This window comes from Thermobia domestica, chromosome 14 (assembly GCF_964235325.1).
Source record: "Thermobia domestica chromosome 14, izTheDome1.hap1.1, whole genome shotgun sequence".
NCBI lineage: Eukaryota > Metazoa > Arthropoda > Insecta > Zygentoma > Lepismatidae > Thermobia > Thermobia domestica.
Genome location: NC_137467.1, coordinates 82,757,161 through 82,771,756, shown reverse-complemented (window position 1 = coordinate 82,771,756; position 14,596 = coordinate 82,757,161). Strand labels below are relative to the sequence as shown.

The 14,596-nt window shown below is 37.5% G+C and overlaps 1 protein-coding gene and 1 non-coding gene across 2 annotated transcripts in view; both read right to left on the bottom strand.

Moving 5' to 3' along the window:
- The window catches only part of LOC145669887 (nose resistant to fluoxetine protein 6-like), a 193,899-nt gene that overhangs the window by 148,554 nt on the left and 30,749 nt on the right, over positions 1 to 14,596 (bottom strand). The window lies entirely within an intron of this gene.
- On the bottom strand, positions 10,881 to 10,952 carry TRNAH-GUG (transfer RNA histidin (anticodon GUG)). The gene has a single exon. It is a non-coding gene; the product is annotated as a tRNA-His (tRNA).

Sequence of the window (14,596 nt, the reverse complement as noted above, 5' to 3'; positions counted from 1 at the left end):
ATTCCGATACGACTATGAGTTCTCAGTAAACATTTGGACGTTACAGCTCTTGCAATGTATAAAAGTGTTTCTAGAATAAATCACAATCGATATTGTGTCCTAATAACATACGTAAAACAGGTTGAATTCGTGAAATGATTGAGGTTGGAGTGAGCGTAAATGTTCTCATAGTTAGGAGCCTGGATATGCCAACCCGCTTAACGTGGGGACTTAATTTTGTGAAATTTGGTACCTACCTTACGTAATAACTTGTGTAAGTAAAGGTTCCAAATTTAAGGAATGTACTATGGGAAATTTTATGGGCGAAAAACTGTCCATAGCCATTTGGTACTTCTTAATGAGATAAAGATGCAAAACTCATTAAGGTACACTATAACGGCTTGAAAACGAAATTTGAGGAATTTGCTATGGAAAATTTTTCATTAGCAAAAAGCTGTCCTTACAATCAGAAATCGGGAACTATTCCGTTATTGAACACGTAATATGCATAGTGATAATTTTGTCAATCGTCTGAATGGTCGTGTTGGTGCCCTCCTCGCTGGTCTATTGGCTACCATGTGGAGAGTAAGGATTCCCGAGAAGTGTTAAGATTCCCGATGGAAGAGCCATTGAAATCTTAACTCTCCTAGATGTTTCTGGGTTCGTGTCCCTGTCGTTCTAGGTTAATAGAAAAATGAGCTAAGGTCACTGAGAAAAATCCGTTATCCGGACAGCGGTATAGTGTACAAATATACGGGATCCTTATGTTTACTACAGAAATCAATACTTAACATACGTTATCCATATGCTAAATACGTACTGCCCTCTTTCCCGCTTAGATGTTAGACAATGTCGTTGCAGGATGTATGGCATCTAACAGTCTTTCGTACATTACGTACGTCAGCTATAAGTTACATACGGCCATCTGTATGTGAAACCCTGACCGCCTACATACAGTCTTTTCGTTCGTGCGGAAAATACGTTTATTCGGAACACTTATACGGAAAGTATGTTCAAATATACTTTTTCCATTATACGTTTAGTGTACGTTAAGTCCAAAAACTACAGGATTTACACATGTAACAAACGTTTTTACGTACACCACATACATTTTTTCTCAGTGTGCGAGTAAAATAAGTGAAAGCTAGTAATAAGTACTTAAGCAAGTTAATGAGGCACGTTCTGTGAATCAGTTAACTTTTAAAAACGTGGGCTAAGACACGTACATACTACCGTAAATTTTGTGGTTGGAAACCCAGACAAGGAAAGCCAACATTTTGTCTTTTCTCGGTGAATATTTTTCCTTTATTGCAGTCATTGCTTTAAATAGATATTGAAATTAATTTGATAAATAAGATAATATAGAGGTGAGAATATTTAAAATTAATGAAGTTTTCGAAGAAATGAGAAATCCAATTGTTCGAATTTATTTGAGATACCAAAAAAATTTAAACGATTTCGTAAATATATTGGTACCACGAGTTATATTATAGTTACCACAGTCGTTATCTAAAAATGTTCTTGATGCTTCGTGTCTCTATCTGTGAACAGTGTGAGAATCTCTCACGTATCAGCCTTTTCATCAACAGTGAATTTTGTGCCTTTGCTCTTCATATTTCCTGAATTTGCCCTCCAGGGGTTCGCCTCCACACCCTCGCCTTTGCTCGGCCTTCTTCCTCACACCTCTTAAGCTTACAATTCCCGAATTTCAAGTTTCTTTTCCTATTTTAAGTCTCTAAAAGATAAGATTTTGTATTCCAGGCAAAACGCCTATTTAAATAACATGGTGATTTCTTCATCTCCCTTCAGACTCCTTAAAAATTAAAAATATTCAATTTTAGCAATTTTACTGTAGGTTAGTCCCGGGAGGCTACAATCGTGCCATATTTCATCATTCTAATTCTGCCGCAAGTGCCTAAACATTTTGAGGTGTAGAAGACGTCCAATACAAATAACATGGAAAAGATTTTTCTGTTTTCCATAAAACCACTCTAAATTTGGAAATTTTCATTTTTACTGACTTACTTAGGTAATACTAACGAAAATGTTGAAGCATACCGAATTTCACGTTTGTATTCCAATTTCAAGTTTCTAAAACATGAGATTAAATGTCCAAAAGAAAAAAGACCCATTTAAATAACATGGGAAAATTCTTCATCCACCTTCATCATTTCAACTTTCCACGTCAACCGGAAGCACCCCTTTAATTTATGCCAGTTCATGTAGGTTTATATACAGTTAGGATATGTTGGTGGCAGATATTATTAAGTTTACAAGCTATTTGAAAGGTGTATATCATTGGAAGAAAAACCCGAGGCAGTATGAAACTGCGCAAGTCCAGTAAAGATAGGATTGAGAAAGGAACAAATTAGTAACAAGCTGAAAATTGGTATGGAAGTAGGGGGATGTGTCAGGAATATCATACTAAAAGTCCCCTAAAATCCCACTGTAACTTTTCCCGCAATTTTGAAAAATGTCCGCCATTTTTAGACGACGACAAGGAATTTATGGAAATAGTCATCCTTTATGTTTATTCCTCTAGCCACCGTTCTAATTATCACAAAGCCATGAATCATATATGGTTAAAAACCTTGAAAGACAGAAAATCTATGTAAATAACATATGCCCATCGCGCTAAATTTCTAGAAGAAGAGGAAGAAGAAAACAGCTTTTTTATTTAAAAAAAGATATATTTTCAGAAATCATGAGAAATTTGCAACACTGACAGTTATTGTACACCAACGAAACACCACCAACATATGTCCTTGATATTTATCTCAATCATAGCCAAGAATGACACAAATCGGTGCAATACAAGCCGAGAAAAAAATATAACATATGTTACTTTCTGACCTCTTTGTACAAAAGTGCATAAGGTGACACACACTTTCACGGTTCTAGTCACCTTCTTTTATCACATAGGACCAAGAGTTATATATCATTGGAAATCTTAAGAAACGTAAATTCGAACGAGGTAACACTTATACTAATCAAGCCCAATTTGTGGAAGAAGCGCAAAACCCAAAATTTCGGGACAAAACGTGATTTTCGCATAAATTCTTTAAAACTTGCAACACTGACAATTATCGTATGTTAACAGAACTCAGCCACGGTTTTCACTACCATCATTATTAATTTACTCTTAAAATAGCCAACGTTTTTCCCAATGGAGTAAGCTTTTATGATACATAGTTTTACATCACTTAAATATAGCACAAAAATCATTTATTGACAGCATTAGAAAGTAGCAGAAATTGGTAGTCTCCTATTCATAGGAAAATCGTAATTCACACACTTAAAATCACTCTCAACTATAATAGCCATTTGAATTAATTTTTTTTTTTTTAATGTCTTGTTTATAACTAGAATGCAATTTTCCTCCTAGCATTCTTCAAATTAACTTAATATTTTCATTACACGTTAGTATGCACTTTAAGAACATTTTTGTAACTAGTTCATTCGGACTTATTTTATTAGAAATCAATGAGATTATTATTATCTCGTTCATCTTCGTGGTTTTCATAATTTGATTTTGCATTCACACATCCAATTCCTCGACACTGACATAAATTAGAGCACACAATTCCTGCTTTTCTACAACCGTACATACTTGCACAGCCCATTTTACAGTTACAGGATATTACACGGAGCGGATTCCTGGGCCATTCTTGCTGGTACGAGGATACCTCCTAATGTTGTCCATTCATATTCAGTCACTCGCATATCATTAAGCAATACCTGGGCTCAAAAGACGTACACATTCGAAGAATGAATGGAATATACCACTTTTAACGAACACACGCCTTTCGGATTTAATCATTGAAGATATACGATACCTCCGTGTTCTGAATATCCAAACTGAAATCCACTTTCTGTACGATGTAACATAGATGATTCTCAAGTGGTTGCCCGAATTGGAATGGATTTATGCAGCTGGTGACAAGCAACAGCCATAAGTACCAAGCATATTAAGTAATAATACAACCTTTTATCAATCTTCAGTCAATAAACATGGATGCTGTATACTCGGCGCTTATGTTTACCAGCAATGAATGTGCAGGAAATAAGCAAAAAAGCGTGCTTAGTCAGGTTGGATCAACCTTTCTACTCTAAAGCATGTGACATTGTAGCAGCAAGTAGAAATTCTGATGAATTACCGTCAGTGGTTGTTAGACTTGGGGGTTTTCCACACCATAATGTCATTTATTGAAACAGTTGCATATATAATGAAAGGTATTACCTGACCAGGATAGCAGTGCAGTTTTGGGAGGATGGCGCTGCTGTTGTGTTTACATCAGTTTCTTGGCAAGGGAGCGGAGAGTTTCACTCTGCAGTGTATCCAACGGTTTTTAAAAGTTGCAGTTTGGATGTTATGCACAGCCTAATCTCTTTCCGCTTAATAAAGAACGCCGTAAGTTATATGGTTGTAGTGAACCATTCCTGCAGTAATGCAGATGTATTGTGAATAGTGATATATGAATGGAAATTACCAATTTAAGAACAACATAGCACAATTGACAATTCAGTGAGCTACTACCGTGTATTAAGCAGATTGTATAAAAATTGATTACGTTTTATTCGGTGTCACTATAAAACAGGAGCACCCTGTAAAACGCTGCTCGCAAAGTTAATATGGAGGGTGTATTTTTGTTGTAGTTTTTTTTTTTTTTTTTTTTTTTTTTGCTTGTTACTTAAGATGTTCTGCAAATAACTTGCAAATAACTTCAATAACTTTTGAAACTGTTTGTCTTAACTTGAGCCAGGGGCGGATTTAGGCTGAATGTTTCGCAGTTAAATCAAGGTAAGAGTGTATTGCAAAAAAAAAAAAAAAAAAGTAAAGCAACTTTAGAAAAGGAGAAGTAGCTATTGTCTGCAATTTCTAGAACAGAAATGGCCACCTACGATTCCAAAGGTGGACATTTTTTTTTTTTGAGCAAGAACGCCAATGTAAGTAATTTCTTGCAATTTATTGCTTTATTTGACTTCTGCAACGTAAAACAAAAAAAGTAAGGCCTACCTATTTTAGGTTTTATTTTACATTTATAATACAAAGGTGAAAATTCTTAGGTTTTATTTTTAAAATAAAAAAATATCCCATTCTGGGGGAGGGGCAACCGCCATGGTTCTGCCCCTGACTTGAGTATATGCGTGAAGTGGTTTATTACGAACAGGACAAAAAGAACTATGATAGATTGATTACAAGTAATCCGGTTACAAACACTGCTGCTTGCATTTTAGTTTCAAAACCGGCCGCCCGCACTCGTTCGCTGGTCAGGTAATAGTAGCACTGAAGAACTTTGGTATTTAATAAATCAGACGCAACTGAGGAGTTTGTGCGTCATTGCGAGATGTTCGTATTCCTCTGATGACTGAGGAAGATATCGATACTGATGTAGTTGTTCAACATTCAAACATAGTCAATCAAGATTGCAAATGACCTGAAGTTATTCATTGACGCTGCTGCAGAAACAAGCAGTATCTCTAAGTTATTCCCTCTGTACTTTCAGCTTGTAGAAATTATGCGTCTTTTAATTCGAAAGAACTGGAGACTTGAAACTTCATCTTCACTGCATGTGAGAAATGTTACCATACTGCTATGCAGGTGAGTATCTTTTGTATGCCAAATACGCACATCTGTACTTAAAAGAAATGTTGTGGTTGGAGGATGAAATGGATCTTCATGAGTTCCAGCTATTTACAGGATACGTTTACTTCACTATTCGTAGAAAAGATATATTTTGGAGTAGTACATGGTCTGATATGACGATTGAGCAGGTTTTAGCGAGAGCAATGAAGAGCAGCGGTGGACTGACCCATGGGAGAGGCATGACTGAAAAGATGATATCTAGGTGTGTGTCAAGTATGCCAGCAGCGTGCCACTTACGAGAATGTCTTGAAAAATTATTAAACAAAGATGGGCAAGAACTTCACACTTGTCGGCATGTGGACCTGTACCAAAGCAGTCAATCGCGTGATACATTACATCTAAAGAAATTCTTGCGTTGGTTTTGCCAGCATTCTCCATTCCCTTCATATCCGGAGCTCGCGTCCCTAAGCACTGGCATGGTAGGTAATGAAATGGTCAACTGATAAATCTAAGGAAATTATATTGGCTGCTATGGAAGGAATGTTTGGACGGACTTTTGGAAATGTGAAACTTAAACAAAAAGATAAAGTCATCCCACTATCCGTAATTCACAATGTAGTGCGTATCCGTGATGAGCTGCTGGCTGTAAACACCATACTTCAACTGAATCATATGAGTAGAAGTCCGAAAAAGAACTCCAGTAGTGTTTTGCTTACGAGCTTGCACCCTATTCACTTTCTCTCTTCACAGAAATGTCCATGAGAAAAACGAAAAAGTCCGCTTTGTACGACATGTTTGAATATCGGACAAATTTTAAAACTCAAATTGAAATCACTGTGTACGTTATAGAAGGAGGCTGGCTGGCTACATCGTGTGTCCTATGTACTCCAAAACTCAGGAACGAAAGCAACAACTATTTTTTATGGGTATTGCACTGAAAACTGTAAAAAGGCGCTGAGCGGGAGCAACGTGAGTCAAAGGTTCAATCAGCTTTGGTATTATTCACAAATGAAACCACATTATTAACAACAACAAAAAAAAAAAAAAAAAAAAAAAAAAAAAAAAGATAAATTCTTAGGTAATTTCAAAAATAAGGATTGTTTCGCCCGTGAGTTGATGGTTCATTTGACACAAGCTGGAATTCAAACCCAGCAATCAAGAACTGATGCTGACGCACTTATAGCTAAAACTGCTGTAGTCAAGTCTTTAAATCCTTGTAGGCACGTCGTGATAATAGGTGAGGATTATGACATTTTAATCATTTTTCTTGAACAAGGTAATAATCAGTACGACATCATATTTCGAAAGCTTGGACGTGGACAAGACGTGAGTAAAGAATTTAGTACTAAGAAGTTGTAAGATACACAGACAAATATACTAACTGTTTTGCTCAGCTTCCATGCTTTAACTAGATGCGACACATCATGTGGTTTGTATCGACAGGGAAAGAAAAAGCCATTGCGATTACTTCAAAAACGGGAAGATTTATGCCGATCACTTGACGTTTTGAACCATGATAATGCTAGTGTACAATCTATGAAGCTGACACATCATTTCTACTAACACACTACGATTCTCCAGCAATAGTAACCTTACTGGATGAATTCCAGTATCATTCATACATCCTTGCAATAAGTCGCTCCCCATTCAGAACGAAATACAATTGGCAAAATTGCCACCCACCAGTGAAGCTGCGAAACACCACCTCATCTGGTTCAATTGTACCATGGAAATTATTTGCAACCGACTGAATATGGATGGACAACATTAGGAGGTATTCTCGTACCAGCAAGAATGACCAAGGAATCCGCTCCGTGTAATATCCTGTAACTGTAAAAAGGGTTGTGCAAGTATGTACGGTTGTCGAAAAGCAGGAATTGTGTGCTCTAATTTATGTCAGTGTAGAGAAATTGGATGTGTGAATGCAAAATCAAATGATGAAAACCATGGAGATGAACGAGACAATGATAACCTCGTTGATTTCTATTAAAATAAGTCCGAATGAACTAGTTACAAAAATGTTCTTAAAGTGCATACTAACGTGTAATGAAAATATTATAAGTTAATTTGGAGAATACAAGGAGGAAAATTGCATTCTAGTTATAAACATGACATTAAAAAAAAAATTAATTCAAATGGCTATTATAGTTGAGAGTGATTTTAAGTGTGTGAATTACGATTTTCCTATGAATAGGAGACTACCAATTTCTGCTACTTTCTAATGCTGTCAATAAATGATTTTTGTGCTATATTTAAGTGATGTAAAACTATGTATCATAAAAGCTTACTCCATTGGGAAAAACGTTGGCTATTTTAAGAGTAAATTAATAATGATGGTAGTGAAAACCGTGGCTGAGTTCTGTTAACATACGATAATTGTCAGTGTTGCAAGTTTTAAAGAATTTATGCGAAAATCACGTTTTGTCCCGAAATTTTGGGTTTTGCGCTTCTTCCACAAATTGGGCTTGATTAGTATAAGTGTTACCTCGTTCGAATTTACGTTTCTTAAGATTTCCAATGATATATAACTCTTGGTCCTATGTGATAAAAGAAGGTGACTAGAACCGTGAAAGTGTGTGTCACCTTATGCACTTTTGTACAAAGAGGTCAGAAAGTAACATATGTTATATTTTTTTCTCGGCTTGTATTGCACCGATTTGTGTCATTCTTGGCTATGATTGAGATAAATATCAAGGACATATGTTGGTGGTGTTTCGTTGGTGTGCAATAACTGTCAGTGTTGCAAATTTCTCATGATTTCTGAAAATATATCTTTTTTTAAATAAAAAAGCTGTTTTCTTCTTCCTCTTGTTCTAGAAATTTAGCGCGATGGGCATATATGTTATTTACTTAGATTTTCTGATTTTCAAGGTTTTCAACCATAATTAGAACCATTCATGACTTTGTGATAATTAGAACGGTGGCTAGAGGAATAAACATAAAGGGTGACTATTTCCATAAATTCCTTGTCGTCGTCTAAAGATGGCGGACATTTTTCAAAATTGCGGAAAAAGCTACAGTGGGATTTTAGGGGACTTTTAGTATGTTATTCCTGACACATCCCCCTACTTCCATACCAATTTTCAGCTTGTTACTAATTTGTTCCTTTCTTGGCAGAAAAATGGGCTATCTTTACTGGACTAAATGTGAAAAGGTAGAGAACAACTAACTATATTTAAACACCAGCTATGTCTAGTGATGTAGCAGCGAGGATTCAGCATCAAGGGTTTTGGGCCCTGTTGATACTCTTCGTATTTAGGTAATGAAAAATGAGATGTTAGCGATCGTGATTTTGTAGTTCGGGTAAATGAATTAGAATCTCGTTTGGACATAACTCTCTGACAGATATTAATAGAATAAATTCTCCCCGCTGTTCTAGTGGCTAGCATGTGTGCCTTTCTTGTACAGGGTCTTGGATTCGATTCTCGGTAGGAGAGCCCTTGGAAACTAATGTTATATGTGACACATTATGATTCCTTTAAAAATGCACAATTTTAAATTTAAATCCAGCAACATGCCACAATTGAGAATCCCAATATACGATACTGACATTGTGAACTACAAAAAGAAGTGAAATATGAACAAAAACACCAGAGGTGCAAAAAGTGCAGCCAAGTTCGTCAGCCTCAAAAAGTGTTGAGATGAGGATGGATGAGCCAAGTTCCATGGCCACTGCATCTGAAAGGGACACTGGAACTTGGTGCGAGGTGTCTAACATATTCGAATACATTAAGAAGTCTGTTCCTAGTTTCACGGCCGAGACATTTCAGTCCTAAGGCTAGTGGTGACCCCCAAATCCACCACGCTCACAAACACCACCCATAAGACTCGTTAACATCATTTACTTTGACACTTCGTGGAGGAATATAAGTTTTCCTTGTCTGGGGTTCGAACCACCAATCTTACTGCAGTATACTGTATACGTGCTTTAGCGCATTAGCAAAGTTGATATTCCTAAGGTTGATGGTGGTCCCAAACCCACCACACCAACCACCACTATCCCTAAGGTTCCTTAACATCATTTTCCTTAACACCTCGCGCCAAGTTCCAGTGTTCCTTTCAGATGCAGTGGCCAAGGAACTTGGCCCATCCATCCTCATCTCAACACTTTTTGAGGCTGACGAACTTGGCTGCACTTTTTGCACCTCTGGTGTTTTTGTTCATATAATTCATTTCATTATGGAGTTTTCGGTTATAATAAAGATTATAGCCTTAATATGTCCCACCACTAAGCTTCCACTGGTACAGCAGCATTAGCGAACATGTCATAGAACTATTGTGCCACTAATATATATATATATATATATATATATATATATATATATATAGTGGCCCAAAAATAGTTATACAGTCGTAGAACTGCCACAACTTCTTGTTTGTAACTTGTTTTCTGTTTTTCTGTTTATTTATCTTGATTTCTTGATTGATGGCTGGTAACTTGGATGACAAGCCACCCCATAAAAAAAAAACTGGAATCTTAAAACCCATTGGAAAAGTGCTGAGGATGTTCGTACATCATTATAAGTAGCATCAATGCAATTAAAAATTTATCGCATCAGGGACAAACTTGATAGAACAGGTTCGGACACAGGTAAGACGGTGAATCGGACGAAAGTTAGTGTCATAATGTGTGTCGCAGCCTTCTGACTAGGTTTGCATAATATTGAAATGTTGATTGAGGATATTTCGGACACTTGCGTGCCTGAAAATCGTGTTTGAAATTAATATATATATATATATATACAGTGGCGGATCCAGGATATGATCAAGGGAGGGGCTAAACCATAATTTGCCGTTTTATCCAGTGTAAAGCAGAATTGAAGCCCATTTTATCCAGTGTAAACCTGAGCGTCAAAGGGGGGGCTATAGCCCCGTAGCCCCCCCTTAGATCCGCCCTTGTATATATATATATATATATATATATATATATATATATATATATATATATATATATATATATGGGTGTATGTGTGTGTGTGTGTGTGTGTGTGTAATGTAAAATCTGCTCCATCTTGTGAGCGTAAAATTAATTTGTTATGTGTATTTGTAAACCTATTTTTCAGTATCACAAAAAAAAAAAAAACTCATCTACTTCAATGTTGATACTACTACTTACTCAGACTTCCAGATTTTCCGTTAGAATAAGCGTCTAATGTAAATAACTGCTTCTCATTGGATGAGTTATATAGAACATACGTAGTTAGGAAAGTACAATAAACAAAGCTAAAAACACTGTTTATGTATCCTATCGAATAGAATAAAAATTTACTTACATTTGTAAAAGTTCCACCTCATCCTGTGGCACTGTTACCATTGCCGTGACCAGGATTCGAACCTGGGTTATTGCGGCCACAACGCAATGTCCTAACCACTAGACGATCACGGCTACGACGAGGCATATCGGTCAACTTCCTCCCTTTCATATTCGTCTTGAAATGAAAAACGATTTCTTGAATACTTGTGACGTCACATTAAGTGACAGCGTTTGAAAACTTGACCATTTGTTACAATATTGCGATTATTGTTTTGGTACTGTTTTTCAGTTTTTTTATAGATTCACCTTAATGTAAACAAATCACGTGGGAATAATTTGGTGGTTCATTGGCGTTTTATTGCGTCTCTGCCGCTGTAATTTTCAAAACGGAAGTGGAGCCACATCGGATCGTAGCTGCGGGGCCGCCAAATTTTCCCGAGATGTCGCTAGCTGCCCATTGGCGGTCCACCGAAGCTTATGGCATGGAGGAGTCACTTCGCAATGAGATTGGAACGAGAAGTATGCCTATATCCCCCTTTCACTGCACTGGGTTGCCTGGTTGGTACGTACATAATCTACTGCTGTTAAAATGCCAACATTTAATTATTCGAAATTTCGAATAAGTTCTCAGAATATTCGATATTCCAATAATGAATTCTTCGAAAATCGTTATGTTCATTCGCGCAATCGGGTCGACAGGCAGTCTGGGATCGATTCCCGGTTGGAGCTCACGTGGTTCTGATCCATTGTTAAGCTAGAGGTTCATGCTTTATATAGCCTCGGTGCTGAACAGGACCCTAAATTTAAAATCAACCAACCAATCAACTGAATATTAGAGTGAAATTCGTTGTTCGACTGTTGGATTTTTACGAATTATCATCATTGGAATTATTGGAATAAAATTCGTTATTCGAATTTCATAGTTTTCGAATATTCATTATTAAAGTATTGGAATCGGAACATTTTGGTTCGATCTCCGGCGGCACCTCGTGTAGTTCGGATCCCACGTTAAGCTGTAGGTCTACGTTTTATGTAACCTTACTGCTGAAAGAGACGCTAAGCTCAAATCAAATCCAAGTTCAGATCGAATATTGGAACAAAATTTGGTATTCGAATATTGTAATAAAATCCGTTATTTGAAAAATTATTTGGACTCAAAGTTCAGCGTCGAATTAACATAAACTCTTCAATGACTTCTGTTCTTAATCAACTAAATCCAGTTTCTACTTTATATTCCTATTTCTGCAAGATTCATGTTAATATTGTCTGCGCCTAGATCTTCCTAATATTGTTTATTCAATGGGGTTTCCACCAGTAAAAATTTTGAAAGGTTTCCTACTTCCTTTCATTCTGGCTTTATGACTAACCCACCTAAGTCTCCAAGGATTAATAATCCTAATAATGTTTCACAAACGATATCAATTATGAAGTTCCTTTTTATGGGAATTCCGCCATTTACCATACCTGTCTCTTGGGTTTGAATTAGGGATGGCCACATTTTCCGGAAAAACGGAAAACGGAAAATATTTTTTCCGGAAACCGGAAAATTGAAAACGGAAGACGGAAAATTTTCCGGAAAAACAGAAACGGAAAATTTTCTGGAAAAACGGAAACGGAGAAAATTTTCCGGAAAATCGTAAGACGGAAAATTTTCTGGGAAAACGGGACAGAAAATTTTCCGGAAAAAGGAAAACGGAAAATTGGAAGACGGAAAATTTTCCGGGAAAACGGAAAATGTGATCTCCGGAAATCGGAAAACTCTGTTTCGGAAACCATCCCTAGTTTGAATATCCACGTCAAAGTTTAATTTCAAATATATTCAGCATGTGATCATGTTTCGCAACCATAGCACAACAAGTATAATTATCATTTTATATATTTTAAGCTTCTAATTTCTCTACAAAGTTCGGGAAGACCAAAAGTTTGGACTGTATAATAACAGCAATTTCCTGCTTTCGGTCGACATTTAGTTTTTTTTTTTTTTTTATGGATATGAGTTTGGTCTGTTAAAGTTAATCCTAGATATTTGAATGTATCTACTTCGTCAATCCGTTAATATCTTAACGGGTAACAATGACTTTAACGGTGGCTAATGTGGATATGAGGGGCGCCCAATAAGTTATCTACCTACAGGAAGGAACGCAGATAAGCTCACCTTGTCATCACTGCTTTTTGATGTAGTCCCCATGGAGGTCTATGCACCGTCACCACTTTGTGGGTAGAGAAGAAAATTTTTTTTTTTTTAAAAAAAGTCTTTTTCATGACCAGGAAATCACTGGGAAACAACCTGTTGGACCTCGTTGTCCGACGAAAATCGTTGTCCCCGCAGGTTTCTCTTCAGGTCTCGGGAGAGGAAACAGTCTCTAGAGGCCATGTCCGGACTGTAAGGAGGATGATTCTACAGTTAAAACCATAGTCAACAATGGCAACCTGAACTCTCCGGGTCGGCACTAGGGATGACCACAAAGTTCCGGTTCCGCGAGGAACCGGTTCTTGAAGCTCTGGTTTTCGGAACCGGTTTTAAAACTAGTTCCAGACCTGGATCCAGAAACTCGGTTCAAGAACTGGATTTTAGGAACCGGTTCCAGACCTTAGAACCGGATCATTTCAGAATCGAAACCCGGTCTCACCAGGAACTTGTTCTGGCCATCCGCAGTTGTCACACAAACATTCGCTACGCGGCGTAACACAAACGCTCTACTTCCGGCCACTACCTTCTCCAACTGACCTCAAATTCTGCAGTAGGATTCCGCACAGTGCCCTTGGCGTGCGTGTCAAGCGTCATTCCGCCTCTCCCTTCCTGTCTAGGTAAACAACTTATTGGACGCTCCTCGTATCTATACCTTATATATTTATGAAATGAACGTTTCGCATAACGATAATATGCAAACCTCAAAACAATGATAAGTTGAGGGTTCCATAATCACCTAGGCGAAAATATTTAGATATTCTTACGTTAGTACTTACTATAAACGCAAGCCAGATCATTAAGCTTGCGTTACCGCTATGTTTCGTGTGATCCTCTTCACTACCTTTAGCAGAGTATATTTTCTTGTATCAAAATTTTGTTCCTCGAACGAGGGGCGGCAAATACTTTCTGGCCTCGAAGCGGCAAAACATTAAATCTAGTCCTGACCATGACCTTTCAGGCGTTTGATAAAATCTATGCATTTCTTTCGGCTGTTCTTCTATACGAGGGCTATCCAGAAAGTAGATTACGTTTTGGAATAAAAAATCAACAAAGTATAGGAAACAAATTTTATTATATACAGATGAAAGCCACACACAAATACTACTTTTCGACATAGTCACCATTCAAATTAAGGCATTTATCGTAGCGATGTACGAGCTTGGAAATTCCTTCGTCGAAAAATTCGGCCGCCTGCGACTTCAACCACTTCGTTACCTCTTCTTGCAGCTGTTCGTCGTCATCAAAACGCTGCATAGCCAGCCACTTCTTCATTGCTGGGAATAGGTGGAAGTCGCTCGGTGCCAGGTCGGGACTGTACGGCGGATGAGGAAACAACTCCCACTGAAAAGATTCAAGAACTTCACGCGTGACATTTGCCGTGTGGGGCCGGGCGTTGTCGTGAATCAACAAGATCTTAGAGCTCAACATTCCTCTGCGCTTGTTTTGAATTGCTCTTCTGAGGTTTTGCAGAGTTTGGCAATACCTTTGAGCGTTTATTGTAGTGCCTCTTTCCAGGAAGTCCACCAAAATCACACCTTTTCTGTCCCAAAAAACAGTCGCCATCATCTTCCTTGCCGACATTGTT